The sequence below is a fragment of the Neomonachus schauinslandi genome, chromosome 9 (genome assembly GCF_002201575.2).
Source record: "Neomonachus schauinslandi chromosome 9, ASM220157v2, whole genome shotgun sequence".
In the NCBI taxonomy this organism is placed as follows: domain Eukaryota; kingdom Metazoa; phylum Chordata; class Mammalia; order Carnivora; family Phocidae; genus Neomonachus; species Neomonachus schauinslandi.
Window position 1 is genome coordinate 74,169,837 of NC_058411.1, and position 6,675 is coordinate 74,176,511.

General features: G+C 35.1%; 1 pseudogene; it reads left to right on the top strand.

Annotated features, from left to right (window-relative positions):
* The first annotated feature begins 1,014 nt into the window (after positions 1–1,014).
* Positions 1,015–1,951, top strand: LOC110585539 (annotated as a pseudogene).
* The last annotated feature ends 4,724 nt before the right edge of the window (positions 1,952–6,675 follow it).

Here is a 6,675-nt window from a genome sequence, read left to right on the forward strand (position 1 = left end):
CTGTCTCAAATAAATAAATAAAATCTTTTTAAAAAAGAACTTAACTATGTAAATAGGTGAAAGGAAACAAAAGTAGAAGAAAGTTTAACTGATGGATCCTTAGGGAAGATCCAGCATATACTGGAAGGTGCCAGCCTTGAAGAGTACAGTGCCATGGTTAGAAGCATGGATTATGGTGTCCTAGAGCTCTGGATAAAAGTCCCGGCTCTGACACTTGATCCCTCTAAGACTCAGTTTCTTCGTTAGCAAAATGAATGTAAAAAAAATATTTCTTATGGAATTCTGTGGGTTTAAATGAGATAATGTGCTTCATACAAAGTTTCGCATAAATGCCATCTATTAATCTTATAATTGTTTAATTAACACTTTTTACGTAAAAGTATTCAGTCTTTGTATCCAACAATTTAGTTGAATATAGAGGCATGTACCATGATAATAGTTATGAATCAAAATTCTGAATAATCACAATCTGAGCATTTGACTTCCATGGTAAATTATACAAGATAAAAAAAAAAACCCACATATACAAGGTGAAACAAGGTGAAAGGCATTAAACTATTTTGGCCTAAAGATCTCTATGTGACCACTGAAATAAATTCAGTTAAGGAGAATTAGCAAATTAGTGTGAGAATATTACTGTGAATTGACAGTAATAGCTGAGATTATTCAGGTGAGAGAACACCTAGGTAAGTGATCAGGGGAAATGTCTAGAAATCCTTGAAAGGCAAAATAAAAAGATTTGAAAATGGAATAGAAGGGAAGTAACACCATTTATCTCCAACTAAAATATTAATAATTTTCTTCTCTTTTTATGTAATCATTCTCTTGATCACCATAATGTTTCCATATCCTTCATTTTTTTTCTTATCCAATTAATGATTTCTAATTTAGGATATGTACCCCAAAGAAAAAACTAGCAAGAAATAGGAAATTTACATTTGTACCACTGATTGTGTCTTTTTAATCATTTTCTATCCTCAGATGATTTGAAAATCAGCTCTTCCGCCCAAGTCAATGGATGGATTAAATAATTCTGTGGTTTCTGAGTTTGTGTTGCTGGGACTCTCTAGTTCTCGGGAAACTAAAGTTTTTCTCATGTTGATATTTTCCTCGGTCTATTTAGGGATCATCCTGGGAAATCTCTTCATTTTCTTTTTGGTAATTTTTGATTCTCACCTACATTCTCCTATGTACTTTTTGCTAGCCAACCTATCCTTCAGTGACGTGGGGGTTGCCTCTACCACAGTCCCAAAGATGATTAGGGACCTTTTAAATGAATACAAGATAATTTCTTTTCAAAGCTGCATGACACAGATATGCTTCATCCACATCATGGGAGGAGTGGAGATGGTGTTACTCATAGCCATGGCATTTGACAGGTACACAGCAATCTGTAAGCCTCTTCACTACCTGAACATCATGAACCCTAAAATATGTGCTTCATTTGTAATTGCTGGCTGGGTAACTGGGGTGATCCATGCTATGTCTCAATTTGCTTTCATTATAAACTTGCCCTTTTGTGGTCCTAATGAAGTAGACAGTTTTTACTGTGACTTTCCCAGGATCATAAAACTTGCATGCACAGATGGAGACAAGTTTGAGTTTATTATTGCTGCCAACAGTGGCTTCATGACTATGGGCACCTTCTTCTTGCTAATCCTTTCCTATATCTTCATTTTGGTCACTGTCTAGAAACGTTCTTCAGGAGACTTATCCAAAGCATTTGTCACTCTGTCAGCTCACATCACTGTGGTCGTTCTTTTTTTCCACTCCATGTATGTTTCTCTATGTCTGGCCTTTCCCCACATCATCAACTGATAAATATCTGTTCATTGCTGACTTTGCTATCACCCCCATTTTAAATCCCTTCATATATACATTAAGAAATAAAGACATAAAGGTAGCCATAAAAAGATTAAGCAAACAGGGACATTATGTCAGACTTTGCTAACTGGCTCTATCTTTGGAGCTCTAAAACTATACGTCCATCTGCTCTTTTTTGACATCTCTATTCAGGCATCTGACATTTAAAATAGACAGAACTGGATGTATTATGTACCTCACTGAACAAAATTCTACTACTTCTGTTAGAGCATTTATTCATTACCTTGGCTACCACGGGAGATGTGAATCTACTGTGTAAGGGCATCATTTTATTTTTTCAGCAGACTGCAGTAATATCTACTAAATAATATTTTATAATTGAAATTGTGATCATTTTGACAATAAGTAAGAATATAAGAAAATCCCTTCTGCTTCCCATAAGTACAACCATGATTGGGGAATGTCAGGAGCTATCACATTAAATGGTTATATATGTAGGAGTAGTAGCTCTACTTAGTTACTTAGGTTGGTTTCCCGCCGAAGATCCAAAGACAACATTGTATTGCATGTAGTTTATTTGGAAGCTGATTTTTGGATACATCAGTAAGGGAATAGGGAAGTGGTATTGAGAAAGGAAAGATGCTTATGTTAGTAACATAACAGGAGTGTAAGCAAACTGTAGTCCTCCAGGAGACTGTATAGATTCTGTGATTTAGAATTATCCCAACTGAAAGGCAAGGTATTTGAAGTGTTTCTTCATTTGTAGAGGGTTCATTAACTCCTTAGCATGCCCAGCCTTTCCCACCGCAAATATTGTGTATCTATATCAAGAAGCCAGAGACAAGCAATGAGAGACTTTCTGGTGCTGACAGTAAAGAATTATCTCCAATAAAAGTAAACTTAAAAGCAGCCTCTCAATATTGCTTTGTAACTTAAAGAAGTGCTACTTAAACATTTTACTCCAATGGGCCCCAAACTGGTAATTGAGCACAGATAATTCTGTGATATAAAATATTTCTCTGCTTTCCACAAGTCTAATAAAACCAGCAGTTCAAAGTAGGCCATTCAGCCATGAGCATGGTTCTGCAAGTCATGACCAGCCTATGGGATCAAGTCCCACAACTGGCCATCACAAAAGCCTTCCGACCTCCTCAAAAAACAGGAAGTGAAATCTTGGTTCCAATTCAAAAACTGTAGACATAGATAAAAGTAAAGTTAGATTTTTCTCACACCTACAAAAAATTCAAATGAACTGAAAGATATTTTACATCCAACTCTAGAATTGTTAAAATTAAATTCACTTTGGATTTTTGGCTCTGAATTTCAGAAAAGGCACACTAACAAATGATGTCTTAATTTAGGGAAACTTACTAAGAGGTCCCAAGAGACACAGCTTGGAAAATCTGTCTATAAGCCTTTCTCTACCCACAACACAGAGCTCTAATGTTTCCCACTCAAGAAGTCACTTTACACAATAAACACATCCATTTCTGAGGATAACACTATCTGATAAAAATTGTCCAAACAAAATGTATTGTTTTACCATGTTCTGACTGTATTTAGGCCCTGAATAGATTTTGGACTCAGCTTTATATCCATGAAGAAAACTCTGATCACAGATAATGATGTCTCCAAATGTAATACATCTTATACTCTATAATAAACTCTTAACTTCTCTCTTACTTCTCTTTCTCCTTCACATTTAAACCAAATTTCACAGTATTTCAATACCAACTTTCCATATATACCAAACTGGATGTTTCTGGAAGTTTTTTAAACAATTTTTTCATTTTATTTATTTATTTGACAGAGAGAGAGCACAGCAGGGGGAGCGGGAGAGGGAGAAGCAGGCTCCCCGCTGAGCAGGGAGGCCAATGCAGGGCTCAATCCCAGGACCCTGGGATCATGACCTGAGCCGAAGTCAGAAGCTTAACCAACTGAGCCACCCAGGTGCCCCTGTTTCTGGACGTATTACAGTTTTCAGAAATATCAAGGGTTTCTTCTCAGGTAATTCCTGGAATGTCTGGACTCTAGAGCAAAGACTTTCCTGTACCAAAAGGGATGCCTTCTGTACAGTCTTAGAGCTCCCTACATATTGACATTCAGGAAGGACTGTTCTCACTTCATGATTCACAATTCTCCTATATGAAGAGATGGCCCTGGACAGAGATTAATAATGTCAGTTACCAGAAATGTCCAAACAAAAAACTGACTGCTAATAGTATTGTTTGCTAATAGTTTATGTCAGGAAAAATTTGATTGAATTATATGGAGGGAAGCCTCTCAGAATGCTATGAAAACCAGTTATTTTCCATGGAAACAGAATAAGCTTTTAGAACTTAAAAGAATCAGAATGGCACCTTAGAAGTAGGAGTAAGAGGACCTAATATGTGTACCCAAGTCATGCTTCTTTCCAATTTTTTGGCTTCTTGCAAGATATGCTGAGATACATCTCAACATAAAATCCATTTCATGGATTATAATAAAGATTAGGTACTACAATGTGAATGGAAGCTCCTAGCACATGAAGTATATTCAGGTTCTCTTTTCCTGATCTTTCTTTTTGATCTCTGCATATGTTCACCCCCTCTTTAAGGGGAGTTCTGTCTTGAATATTTGAAGATAAAAATATAAACTCTTGGAACCTAAAGATCTACTTCTTCAACCTTAAACATCTTGTATTTCTAAAATTTATTACTACAGTATTCTTTATCTGGCTAGTAATATAAATTAATTTTATAATATTATCAATACTCTGTGATTTGCAAATCAACATAAAACAGTAGTAACACCTTTCAAGGAAAATGGTAAGGGGAGAAACCAGGCATGGACTTTGGTGTCATCTGTAGCATTCCAGGTCTCTTTCACCTAAGTGTCCCGATAGGCTATGCTCTATGAAGATGGTCAATAAATTCTTTTGAGTCTACTAGAGAAAATTAGATCCTTCCAACTGCCTTTTTGTATGCTGACAATCAAGTACACTAAAAAGCAGCTCACAATGCCTTGCTTTACCACACACCCACAGGAAACAGCAGTGATAAAAATTAAGCCATAAACAAAAGTCTGACAGTTATATTAATTAGGGTTGGTAAATTTTGCTGCAGCCACTGTGGCCATACAGTTAATCCAAATTGATAAAATTTCAGCATAAAACATGTTAAAGATACTTTTATAATAAAGAACCATTACAATCACTAATATCATCAATATCCATATTTATTGTTGCACCAACGCTACCCCTCACTTTAGCCCTAAGGATAGGAATTCCACTACCCATGCTATATCTATCAATTAATATAAAATTACTGTTTATATTAGTCATATCTAGCTTGGCTATTTATTCCATTCTCTGATCAGGATCAGGCTGAGCGACAGATTCAAAATCCCCATTAATGAGAGCCCTACCAGCACTGGCACAGTTTCACACAAAGTAACATTAGCAGTCATCCTACTACCAGTCCCATTAATATACAGATTATTTACACTCTCCACACTAATTATTACCCAAGAATATCCATGACTAATTTTTCCATCTTGATCACTAGCTGTAACATGACTTATCTCATCCCTAGCAGAGACCAACCGAGCTCCACTGGACCAACAGAAGGAGAATCAGAACTCATTTCTGGTTTCAACACCGATTATGCAGCAGATCCATTTGCCCTGTTCTTCCTAGTAGAAAATGCTATTATAATAAATATTTTTACAACAGTTCTGTTTTTAGGAGCATTCCACAACCCCTACATACCAGATAGTACACAATTAACTTTACTATCAAAACCCTTTTCCTAACTATCTCTTTTTTATGAGCCTAAGCATCCTACCCATGATTCCAATATGATCAACTCATGCATCTCTTATGAAAAACTCTCTACCATTAATACTACCCCTTTGCCTATATAGCATGCATCACTGCTCATTATTATATTAAGCATTCTATCATAAACATTAAGAGAATTACTTTGATAGAGTAAATAATAGAGCGTAAATCCTTTTATTTCTAGAATTATAGGAATTAAACCTACTCCTAAGAATTCAAAATCTTCATGCTACCATATTACACCATATTATATTGTAAGGCCACCTGAATAAACTACCAAGCCCATACCCAAAAAATGTTGACTTATATCCTTCTCATACTAAATATCTCCAATTCTCACTATGATCTTACTAACAATCATTGCAGAAACCATAATTGTAATAATAAGCTCACATTGACAAATAACCTAAAATGGCTATGAAATAAATATAGTAGCTATTTTTCCAGACTTAATAAAAAAACTTAATTCACATGTGAACCATGGAAGCATCCACCATTTTTTTTAACACAAGCCATTGAATCAACAACCACCACTCTAAGGATTCTCACCCAAATGAGTATTTAAGAAATAAAAATAAGACATTATTTGCCATCATTAACAGCAATTATAACACTATTTAATCTATATTTCTACATATGAATAACTTACGCCACATCATTAACTATACTCCCATGAATAAACAACATAAAAATAAAATGACAACTTGAAAACATAAAACAACCAATCCTTGTATCAACACTAATGGTAGTTTCATTACTTCTCCTCCTAATACCAATATTATCAGTACTGGACTAGGAATTTAGGAGGTTAGTATAGACAAAGAGGCTTCTAAGCCCCAAGCAAGTATAATTTACTTAATTCCTGAAAAAAATAAAGATGGTAAGACTTTATGTTCTAACAGCTAAATGCAAATCAAATGCTTTCAATAAACTAAATCCTTACTAAATTGGTGGGCTTTCACCCCACAAAGTTTTTTTTTTTTTTTTTTTTAATTTAATTTTATTATGTTATGTTAGCCACCACACAATAC